This window comes from Lampetra fluviatilis, chromosome 1 (genome assembly GCF_964198595.1).
Source record: "Lampetra fluviatilis chromosome 1, kcLamFluv1.1, whole genome shotgun sequence".
In the NCBI taxonomy this organism is placed as follows: Eukaryota; Metazoa; Chordata; class Hyperoartia; order Petromyzontiformes; family Petromyzontidae; genus Lampetra; species Lampetra fluviatilis.
The window spans coordinates 1041474-1054359 of NC_136275.1; positions in this window are offsets into that span (position 1 = coordinate 1041474).

The following is a 12886-nucleotide window of genomic DNA, read 5'->3' on the forward strand; positions in this document are numbered from 1 at the left end:
CTTACTATGGATGTCACATATGGAAGCAACATCTTTACGATCAGCTGAAAAACTAACGACAAAACAATCCTCGTCTCTTTATCGGGGGTTTAAACGTTAATTAAATCATTCAATTATTTGGATCACGGCACGCGTGGTAGCACAGCATTATGGGAAACACCGAAGAGATGTCCTGGCGCGTTCCTGCGCTACAGAAGCACGGCGGTGAGACGCGTCGGGTTGTTTGTGCAGAGTGGCCGCGAGCGGTGAGTGTTGGTGCTGCTGCTGCTGCCGCTGTGTTTGGCCCCGTGGCCGCTTCCAGCGTGGGGCCCCCACTTTGAGACAAAGGGCCCCCACTTTGAGACAAAGGCCCCCACCTTGAGACAGAGGGCCCCCACTTTGAGACAAAGGCCCCCACCTTGAGACAAAGGGCCCCCACTTTGAGACAAAGGGCCCCCACCTTGAGACAAAGGGCCCCCACCTTGAGACAAAGGGCCCCCACTTTGAGACAAAGGGCCCCCACTTTGAGACAAAGGGCCCCCACTTTGAGACAAGGGCCCCCACCTTGAGACAAAGGGCCCCCACTTTGAGACAAAGGGCCCCCACTTTGAGACAAAGGGCCCCCACTTTGAGACAAAGCCCCCCCCCCCCCATTGCCCTCCTAGCGGCGCCCACTCGCATCGGTGCCCAACTGCAGAATTTGCACAAACGGCGGAAGGACGGAGACAAACCAAATTGCCGTTTCGAATTCGAGACATGCTGCAGTGCGGCCCCTATAACGATATAGGCTGTAATTCGGTGTGTGCTGGCGTGTATTTCTTGCGGAATGTGTGGGGCAGACTTGCACCGCAGTCTGCAATGATAGTGGTTGCCTGCGCAGTTGAGAACTGTGTCTTTAAAATGCCCGGTGTGCCGATCTATTATCGGTGTTTGCCGGATGTGCAAGGCACTGTACGAGCGATATCATTCCGGTATGCGTATCAGAAACACGGAATTCACTATTTTGTCAAAGCAGCTCGCAAGAGGCCGCACACTGCCGCTGGCAAGCTATTAGACACTTAGCTAAATGTGTGACTTAATTCACAGCTGCTGCCCCATCCTCGGGGGGTTATTAATGAGCCTTTATCTATGCAGGGGGACTGCGTTGTGAGAGGAAGGGGAAATATCATCTTATTGGTTACACGGGTCATCGTCAATGTTGACGCGCTGTCGCCACGGGCACGTTTCAAACATAGTGACGTGGGGGGGGGTGGGTGCTGGTGGTGGTGTATATTTCACTGTTATTGTCCCATCGTTCTCGAGGCAAAGTGGTATGCAGTACTCCCTAGCGAAGCTGGTGGACAGGCTCCGATGACAACGATCTCTATGTACGCCCAGCATGTCACATCCTCACCGATCTCGCTCCACTCTTCGCTGCTGTGAGCTTCGCAGGTGCGAGCCGTCCGTTGCGTGCAGTCGGAGCGAGCACCGCTATTAGCACCGGTCACCGGAGGCTCTTTGTGCCTTCAGCTCACACGAGAGAGCCAACGCATGGCTGGACTCACCATATCCATGGCCAACGTGTGGCGATTCATTTGCATGTCGGGAGGTCCCTTCATAATACAATAATAAAATGCAACATAATAAAATAATTCTCACGACGTTTCGGCCACAACGCAAGCAGCCGTCCTCAGGTGAAGACCAGGTCTGTCGCTGTCTCCCCGACAGACCTGGTCTTCACCTGAGGACGGCTGCTTGCGTTGTGGCCGAAACGTCGTGAGAATAATTTTATTATGTTTTATTTTATTATTTTATTATTTCCATTCTACGTGACTTTACCGAAAGAACCAAGAAGATGAATCCCTGCAGTCACGAAAGCTTTAAATCGAGGTCCCTTCAGTTGTTGATTTTTTTAAACTCGGGATGGACCAGGGGGCTCAGTGTACCGATGGCGCACGTCCTCCGCTATCAATACTGCGAACAACCGTGGCTGTACGTATGTTGAACTTCTTTCGCGCTGTACGTAGCCAACCGTGTTAATCGGAGGTGCAGGGGGTGGGGGGCAACATGACTGTGAGTGTAGAGTATGAGTGGAGGAGGAAGGCAGGATGGGACGCTGATGAACGTCGCTCTTCATTCAGTCTGAAGTGACTCGCTCTGGGGAGCGGTGCGTGTCGGCTCCACGGTGGGGCAGAGTGCAGCCCCAGGCTTCTCCACTCTGTCCCTCTGGCCTCTCTACCTGCTATTAAGAAGGGCCACTTCCCGAAACGTCGCCTATTTAATTGAATAGGGCACACACGCACACACAGTTTTATTGACGAATGTGTTGAGTTTTTTTTGTTACACTTTCATGCCATTTCAAGTCTGGTGATTTTTACTGTGGTTGGCCATTGTTCCAATCACGTGTTAATTACATACATGTCGACTCTATCGTGCTTTATGGTCCTGAAAATATTGTTTCATTAAACTGTATTATACACTGCACACGCGATTTGTGAATGCTGACGCGTCATGTCCACGTACACCTAGCCTGGCACAAGCGCCGTAGTGACGTCACCGCCGCTTAGTGGCGAATGGCGGCTGTTTGTAGTAGTTATGTTTACGTAGGCCGTCTCGCTTGGCAAATAAACTTACAAAAAGCATGATATGGTTTGGGTAGCTGAGCCCATCACTCAACATAAGCGACACAGTGACAGATATAGACTTTTGCACATTGCACAAATAGATGTGCATGCTCTGTTCTGGTTGAAGGCCTCTTCAGTGATTCCCCATTCACCATTGCACCCCCCCAACCTCAATCCTGTGCAATCCTCTACCAGGTCACGGCTCGGAGGTTAAAACCCACTGCTAAAAATCCCAATGTCAATTGACACAAAGCAACCAGAGGCTCAGGAATCCTCGTGGTTGTTTGTCATGTAATATGCACTCGTATATTTAAGTAGGTATTGGATGCACATTCACACTAGCTTCTGCATGGGAATTATGAGTACCATATTTGCATCAGATCTGGTTGTGCTTAAGTTTACATTTAGATTTAAGACTGTTTTTATCCTGAAGGTCTCTTTTTGTCATTGTATGCTTTTCCCCTGCCACATACCTTTGCAATTGCATTTCTTTGCACAACTTCTTGAAGTAGTATCACTTCCACATGTTTCTCCGGAAGAAAAAAACCCCCCCCAAAGTAAATGCGGTTAATTTTGTACGCATGCCAGAAGAGTGGAACCAGGAATAACCGTCCCCGGCGTTGCCCTGCGCATAAAGTCTTGAATTTAACCTCTCCGTGATAATTTATGCGAGCCCATATAGGCTGCAAGGGGATTAGCTTCAAAGCTGCCCTGGCCTGCCGCTAATGACCTGGATCTGTGAAGCAGATTCCAAACGACACCGTTGGGCAGCAGCAGCAGCCCCACTGACATTTCTTGTGTGCGGGGCACTCTCCTCCACGCTGGGACGACTGCGCAAGGCATTCCGCGACAATCCCCGTGGCACATGCCTTTGATCAGAATCTATGTATGGAAGAGTCGGAGTTGCGGGCATGCAATCCCAGGCAGATTATGTGCTGCCCGCGGTCCATCCTCCTTTGCCATTGGACACCTGAGAAATCCTTATCTGAGTGTTGACTTACAGACGGCCAGCCACGCAAATTTCAAAATTCTTACGTAACTAATACGGCACAGAGATACACGCCCATTATAAACAAACCAAGAGCCTTTTAGTGTGACATTGTGAAAAAATACATGAAAAACATGTTAGAGCACCGCCGTTAACCTTAAGTCAACCTGTGATATAAAGAGCTTTTCTTTCTGAATGAAAGGTTTAAGACTTGTAGAAGATAGACATTATGACTGCAACATCCACGTGACCTCCGACCTTCTCTTCCACATCTCCACTGTCCAGAGTTAGCCTTCCTTGACCCCGTGTGACCTTTTGACCTGAAAGTGATTGAGCTGGTGGGATGGGACGTGCTGAAGTTTGGAAGAAAAGGGATTAGCACTCTTCAGCTCACTGACCAAATCCCTTAATCTAAACATCTTTCATTTGTCTCTTTGCCTTGCCTTCTATTCTGCAGCCTCTTCCTGAGTTTTTTTTTTACATTCAATTATCAGCGTTTTAGGAAAAGGCCAATTAAATCGAGCTCTTTTTAAGTGTGTCTTTAATTAGGATGTGGCACAGTAACTTGAGAATCCACTTGGATGTCAAATTTGTGTGGTTCGGTCTTCTTGAGACTCAGCCAAAGTTTTTAATTGTACTTGTTAGATGAGCTAGATCCAGTTTTTGTTACATTTTGGACGTGAGCATACTTTCATGCACTTTTATTTTTTATATATATATATTTTTTTACTCAAGCAAAATATTTTTGTTACCTTTTTTCATTCTTGACTCAAGACAAGAAGGCCAATCCCGTGTTTGTTTTAATGCACCTCTACTTGTAAATCTTTACGTGCACAATATATTATAATCTGCATTGTCATTTGCTGTGGCTTGCCTGCCAAAACCCGGGGCTTGTGCTGTGAACTCAATCCAGAACACAACAATGAGCTCCTTTGAATGTCACTGTTTTTCATTCTGTAGCGCAGGCTTCACCTTTCAAGGGACAGCATTTCCTGAAGGATTGGCTTTATTAAGGGCCCTTCATGAGGAGCAAACGTATCGGATCTCTGTGATGAGTATCCAGGTACCTTAACGTGAACTGCAAGAAAGGGCTTGGTCTGATTTCATAATGTAACACGAGAGTGTCTTGGTGTCATGGACGCAAGCCAAAATCGAGTCGCCTTAATAATCTGGGCAAAATGCTTGGTATGAAAACATGGTAATGTTTTAAAATATGCATTCCGATTGTGGGAGCTCGAAACAGTGCATTGATACGTGGTTTGTTTGCAGTACGATAAAGTTAAACTTTACCAAGGTTGAGCCAGAATTTAACTTCGGTATTTATTTTTGTCGCAACCGAACAAAATCTGCGGTTGCAACAGCGTCAAAAACCGCATAAATGATCTGTTACACAACTGACCCATTGTATAACACAGTTGTTTTTTTAAATCTCCGTTCGTATAACACTGCGGCTTATTTAAGATTTTCCGGCGTGAGTTAGATGATTCACTGCTCACCTTTCCAGGGTGGAGATCCTGTTGCTGCTGCTGTATCTGCAACAGACATCGTGGATGGCAGCTCCACCAATGCCTGGCGCCGGCTTAAAGGCAGTAAATTTAATCTCTGGTTGGCCATTCCTCCATCTCATTATATAGTGTCTGTTCTGTCTCAGCGTATATCGTACAGCATGCACGTCGCGCAGCTAGCAATAAATAAATAAATAAACAACCACATTTCTTTGGTGTAGAGAAACTTGTAAGGACCGGTGCTCAGTAATCAGGAAGGATTTTGCCCCTGGAAATCTGTTCGAAGCCCCCTTTAATCCCACATGATTTTAAATAAATCTTGAAAAATGGTGGTTGCCACGGGCCTATTATTCTGGGCTCATTCTGGATTCCAGGCCAGATTGCCCCTGAAAGGAAGAGTTTTAAAAACATCACATATTGTATTTCCAGTATAAAGGTTATTTAGTATGAGGTTTAATCTTCAGCAGATGTTGATACTTCAAGTGATAGGCAATCATTTATATTCATCATAGAATCTGCATTTTAAACTTGATATCATAACCTTGTCAGCAACACAGAACTGAATGCTTTATTATAACATTTCATTCGGTGTTTTTGAAAAGGTGTTCATCATCAACAGTTATGATCTATCCGCTGCTGGATGCAGGCTTCCCTATGCCACCACTGTATCTCATGGCCTCGCGATGAAATAATGAATCTCGCTCCTGGACACGAGCCGATTTTCCCATTCTGGAGGATGTCCTCACTCCATCGTTAGTGCCAACCCTCAACCATCACACTACTAAACATAGAACTAATTTTTGTGTTTAGTTTGTTATCCTCCCCGTACCTCCAATTAGTGCGGTTGACTATGTACGGTGTGAAAAAAGTTCAACACACACACATTGTAGCATCTGCCCAAATCCATTTGTTTTTGTTTTTATCAATTGAAGATATCTGTCAGAGGGAAGAAACTGAAGAACCCATCAGGGTTTGTTGTTTAAGGTGGCCCGGAATTGAAACAACGAAATAAAAAGGTGGCCAAGAGCAGGTTGGGAGTGTTTTTGGAAAACTGAACTCGACAATGAAAAGCAAAATGCCAATTCACCTAAAGAATAAAGTGTTTCATCAATGGATATTACCTGTAGATTTGAAGCTTTCGTGACTGCAAGGATTCATATTCTTAGGTTTTTTCGGTAAAGTCACGTCGTGATTTTAATTTTATTTTACTTTTATTAATTTTAATGTTTTACCTACGTGACTTTACCGAAAAAACCTAAGAATATGTATATTACCTGCTATGACACGCGGTTCATAAGCATGGCCATTGACATAGAAAATGGCACGACAGCTGAACAGAGTGCACGGAAGCATGGACAAGGTGCTATGGCAGGTGGGATTTATGTTTACAGATTTGGATGCAGAGCACGGTCCTTTGAATTGGGGAACACTCCCCACCCTTCTCAACATGTTCTTTTGTCGGTGAAAGTTTGAATTAACAAGCAGCGGCAGAGGCGCTTCTTGTGCTGCTGCTGCTGAATTGTGGTCTTACGCCGGCCACCCGGCATTACGGGAATGAGCGATTGGGTAAACGTTTATCAGCGGCTGGTGAATGAAGCCCTGAGAAGTGGCGTCGAGGAGCCCTGCGAGTTGCCAGCGTGCCCCAGAAGCGCTCCGCCCGGCCTGCGCTGTTGTGTCTACTGCGTCATTCTACTCCGGCCCGGCTCCCGGGCAGCCTGGCAAACACGAGGCAGCTCTCGACGGCTCTAAAACGTTGCAGCCGGCTCGACGCGCAGACCAGAGCGCTCTGTTTGCATTGAATTTAGACGACTCTAATCGCAGCTTCGTCCTCACAAATCCGAAGATGTCCCTTCGAGCAACGGAAGCGAATGGGGTGCGGACGAGTTTGTGCTGTCGAACGGTAATCGCCGTCAGGGTCACGCAATCCTGGGGCAGCTGTGAACGTGGCCGGTGGTCCGTGTGGGGGGGGGGGGGGCGCCTCGTGTGTGCTGAGACCTATTCGTTGTTTACATCGCTCAGGTGATTTTGATGCGGCACAGCTGTGGAGAAGGGGAACAGGAGCGGACGGCTAATGATTGTCGAGCGCTCGCGCTGTTGATCTGAAGCGCACTCATCCATGTCCAGAGCTTCTCATCTGTGACCAATGATGGAAAATATTACGCAAGTTCAATGTTATTCTTGGCTGCTCGGACGTTCTTCCTTGTAACCAAATATTAACTTCTAATACAGATCGAGAGCATTTGGTCAGCCACATATTTTAATGGTGAAAATGAATACTGAGGCTTTTACGCCTGTTTTTTAGTGATGCATTGCAGAAGAACACACTCCCTGTTGGAGGGTTACCCAATGCTTAATTACCTGACATACAAGCGCTAAGGTGATGTCTAGCTTATTTATTTTCATAATTTCAAAGTTTTACTGTGAAACAAATATTACTCGTAGTAAATATTCACTACCCGTCGAATTTTCATTTACTTTTCACTACTTTCCACTTTTTGTTATTTTAGCTTTTTAATAAAAAGAACGCTATGTATTTAAAAAAAAAAATCTGTCGAGGTCTAATTTCAAACTAATTCAAGGTAAACACGTCTGTGCAGTGCACATTATCAGAGTTATGTTCTTTTGTTTGTATTATGACTGCAGGTATTGCGGTCTATTCAAACATGACTCCTTGTAAAAAGGTGTCAGTTTTGTTGCCAGATAGAAGGGTAAAGAACCAATTATCAACGTCTATGAATGGCTAGCCTGATTAGCGACGAGGGGCAAGCGTGGCACAGTTCAGAGGATGCTGGGCCGGGTGTGTGCCTTCGGTGGCCTCGCCGGCGGGCAGCGGCGCGTGAATGCCGAGGCCTCCCTCCCTCGCGGTGGCACAGCCAGCGGGGACAACGTGAATGCCGCGCTTTGTGGCGCGAGCCCCTTTCAGCGTCCACCGTAAAAATGTCCCCTGTCTTCCTTATTTATGCCCGGGCTCTTAAACGTCTTCCTCTCGAAGGTTGATTCTTCTCATGCAAATTGCCCACCACCTGCTAGAGCTTCAAACCGATCGGTGGACATTATATATCTACGTGTGTATTTATATATATATATGTGTATTTATATATATATGTGTGTATATTTATATTACGTCCTCGTTCGGTGCCGGCTGGGGCCAGAGCTGGTCGCCGCGTGGGCTGTCCCGTGCCCTGGTCGCACGACGTCTCCCGTTGGGACAAGCGGAGCGGGAGTTGCGCTCAGCGCGCTGTTGTTTTGCTGGCGGGAGAGCGCTTCCAGGGAACTGCCTCGTGGAAGCATCAGGAATGTATTGAGGGAATAGGTGGCGGGGTAGAGGAATAAGCGGAAGGGGGTGGTGGGGAGGGGGGCAGTGTTAGGGGTTAAGTAGGGCCGAGTAGGGGGCTGTTTTTATGGATGGCTCTGTGCCAGCGTCTATCTGTGGACCAATGCCCATCAGCATCCTCTGAATAAGTACCACTGCTGGTGCCATTTTTACAGCCTTGGCAACCTGTGGTGGCCTCTTTTCAAAGGGCCCCAGGACATTTGACTTAATTAAATACCACCGACCTGCAGTGCTTGATAAAGTAGAGTCGTGGACCTGTCTTTATTTGACAAAATAATTTAGGGTCGAACTGCAGTTGTGTATTTATCTTTTAAATGTAACGCTTATAATCGTCTGGAATATCTTTTTTTGCCTGAGCTGCCTTCCATTGTGTTTATTCAAAAACGATAACATCTTCCTCCGATTTAACATTGCCTTGCACTGAAACAAAATATATTTTCTTGGTGCGTGTTATGTGGGAATAATTACCGAAGGAAGTAACATTTCTTCAAGATGTCTAGATCCTGTGAAATAAGATACCTGAGCACTTAAGTGGGGAGGGAAAAATGTACGGAGCGCCGCGGTTGCAATGTACAAGATGATCGATCACTCGCTGTCGCTTCTGGGAAGGCTCGCTGCTGGAGAATGTCCAAGGGACATGTTGCTGCTTTCTGTCTCAGTAATCTGCCTTTTTTTGCCTCTATTAACTACTTAGAAACATTGCAGTCCATTAGCAATGCCATGTGGGTTTGTGTAAATGGCATTTTAAATGCATTTAGGCCCCCTTAGCCGAATGACAGAAAATTGAGATGCATTCGTTTTGGATGAGAGACGTGGGTATTACTATGAATGGGAGACGTGGGTGACACTATGAATGGGAGACGTGGGTGACACTATGAATGGGAGACGTGGGTGACACTATGAATGAGAGACGTGGGTGACACTATGAATGGGAGACGTGGGTGACACTATGAATGAGAGACGTGGGTGACACTATGAATGAGAGACGTGGGTGACACTATGAATGGGAGACGTGGGTGACACTATGAATGAGAGACGTGGGTGACACTATGAATGGGAGACGTGGGTGACACTATGAATGGGAGACGTGGGTGACACTATGAATGAGAGACGTGGGTGACACTATGAATGGGAGACGTGGGTGACACTATGAATGGGAGACGTGGGTGACACTATGAATGAGAGACGTGGGTGACACTATGAATGGGAGACGTGGGTGACACTATGAATGGGAGACGTGGGTGACACTATGAATGAGAGACGTGGGTGACACTATGAATGAAAGACGTGGGTGACACTATGAATGAGAGACGTGAGTGACACTATGAATGTGAGACGTGGGTGACACTATAAATGAGAGACGTGGGTGACACTATGAATGAGAGACGTGGGTGACACTATAAATGAGAGACGTGGGTGACACTATGAATGAGAGACGTGAGTGACACTATAAATGAGAGACGTGGGTGACACTATGAATGAGAGACGTGGGTGACACTGTGAATGAGAGACGTGGGTGACACTATGAATGAGAGACGTGGGTGACACTATAAATGAGAGACGTGGGTGACACTATGAATGAGAGACGTGAGTGACACTGTGAATGAGAGACGTGGGTGACACTATGAATGAGAGACGTGGGTGACACTGTGAATGAGAGACGTGGGTGACACTATGAATGAGAGACGTGAGTGACACTGTGAATGAGAGACGTGGGTGACACTATGAATGAGAGACGTGGGTGACACTGTGAATGAGAGACGTGGGTGACACTATGAATGAGAGACGTGGGTGACACGATGAATGAGAGACGTGGGTGACACTATGAATGAGAGACGTGGGTGACACTGTGAATGAGAGACGTGGGTGACACTATGAATGAGAGACGTGGGTGACACTGTGAATGAGAGACGTGGGTGACACTATGAATGAGAGACGTGGGTGACACTGTGAATGAGAGACGTGGGTGACACTATGAATGAGAGACGTGGGTGACACGATGAATGAGAGACGTGGGTGACACTATGAATGAGAGACGTGGGTGACACTATGAATGAGAGACGTGGGTGACACTGTGAATGAGAGACGTGGGTGACACTATGAATGAGAGACGTGGGTGACACTATGAATGAGAGACGTGAGTGACACTATGAATGAGAGACGTGGGTGACACTATGAATGAGAGACGTGGGTGACACTATGAATGAGAGACGTGGGTGACACTATGAATGAGAGACGTGGGTGACACTATGAATGAGAGACGTGGGTGACACTATGAATGAGAGACGTGGGTGACACTATGAGTGAGAGACGTGGGTGACACTATGAATGAGAGACGTGGGTGACACTATGAATGAGAGACGTGGGTGACACTATGAATGGGAGACGTGGGTGACACTATGAATGAGAGACGTGGGTGACACTATGAATGAGAGACGTGAGTGACACTATGAATGAGAGACGTGGGTGACACTATGAATGAGAGACGTGGGTGACACTATGAATGAGAGACGTGGGTGACACTATGAATGAGAGACGTGGGTGACACTATGAATGAGAGACGTGGGTGACACTATGAATGAGAGACGTGGGTGACACTATGAGTGAGAGACGTGGGTGACACTATGAATGAGAGACGTGGGTGACACTATGAGTGAGAGACGTGGGTGACACTATGAATGGGAGACGTGGGTGACACTATGAATGAGAGACGTGGGTGACACTATGAATGAGAGACGTGGGTGACACTGTGAATGAGAGACGTGGGTGACACTATGAATGAGAGACGTGGGTGACACTATGAATGAGAGACGTGGGTGACACTATGAGTGAGAGACGTGGGTGACACTATGAGTGAGAGACGTGGGTGACACGATGAATGAGAGACGTGGGTGACACTATGAATGAGAGACGTGGGTGACACTTTGAGGGGGTGAATTTTCCACCGCGTTTGTCCCAGGTTTTGCAATATTTTTTATTTGAGCTCGTAGTTATCACACTAAAATACAGCGTCCTACTAATCTAACATGGTCTTTAACTTACACTTCACAGCACTCGAATGCTGACGTAATTTCATTAAGAAATTACTCTGAGCCGACAGGAAATGATTCATTGACTTCATTCAATCTGTTCCACAATTGAGTTCACTGGGTGACCTCACTATTCATCTGTCCGTGTCCAAGTGCACCTACGTTATGGGTGACAAAGGACTGTCTACAACAATCTATTGTACTCTACTATCCTCTCATGTCTATGCTCCCCGCCTTCATCGACCCGACGTTGAAGCGCGTTCGAATGACTCCCACACCCCGCATGGCATTGAGATGCCCTCAGCCAGCAGTGGCTTGGCAAATGTGTGTACAATGTGTACAATGTGTACAATGTGAAGGCACCGCCTCGTAAAATATAGTTACATTGGCAGCTTGGGTTAACTTCTTTGTAAAGTTAAAAATCTTGGTGTTTCGGTTACCTCCGGATTATTTGTAGTTTCATGAAACAATGTATTGTCTAATGGTAGTAAAATGAAGTCCTTGCACATGGTATACATGGATATGTCATTTTCCAGGCGATGTATTCTTCACCAAAGTACTGCACATGAACTCACCCACGACCCCCCACGAGAAATCGAGTGCAATCTCAAATACTTTGGATGTCAAAATATTTATTTTTAAAACTAAACCATACAGCACTGAGATAACCGAGGAGCAGATTTCCTCCAAACCCAATTACACTCCCACTGGGATTGAATTTCCGTGTCGGTGACAACAGTGCGGCGGGGATGCCTGATTTAACCTCCCTCGCTGCTTAGATTCCCAAGTGGGTCAGTGACCGAGAGTGTCCAGCCCCAGAAATGTTTTCTCCTGAGCCCGAGTGTAGTCGGTGGAATTCGGGTTTTACGGTTGCCCACACACAAATAGTGGAGAAGCGCAGAGCGTGAGCGGAAGACTTTGATTTTGGAGGTTTTCTTTCCGACGCTTGCTCGCGGCTTCGCTGTTGGGGGCGAAAGGGGATATCGCGCGCCGTGTCTGCCCGGCATGTGGAAACTCAAATCCGCCAACGGCAATTTTGTAAATGGCTAAATAAAGGCCTCCACCGGGAAAGCAAAGAGGGGTGGACTGGCGGTGTTCAGTCTCGTTGCATTTTTTATTTGGCGAATCTTAAAAGACGTCCGAAGATTCATTTGGAGGGTGTGTTTGAAAAAATGTATTTCCTCACTGTGAGAAGAGGCAAATAAACGAAAGTTTATACTTAACCTGACCTTTTATTGCATTTGTATTTCTTTGAAATGTTGCATCAAGCGATGTTTAAATAAAAACGAAAATCATTTTCAAATTAAATGGTCTTCTCTCAAGGGATCAACTATCACAGCAAATGAACCTTCTGGCCCTTGGTCAACAAATGCCAAAAGTGGCTTTTTGTGCCCTTGTATAGAGGGCGGGAGAGGGAGGGGGGGAGGCAGTGAGCCGCTTTCGCAGTG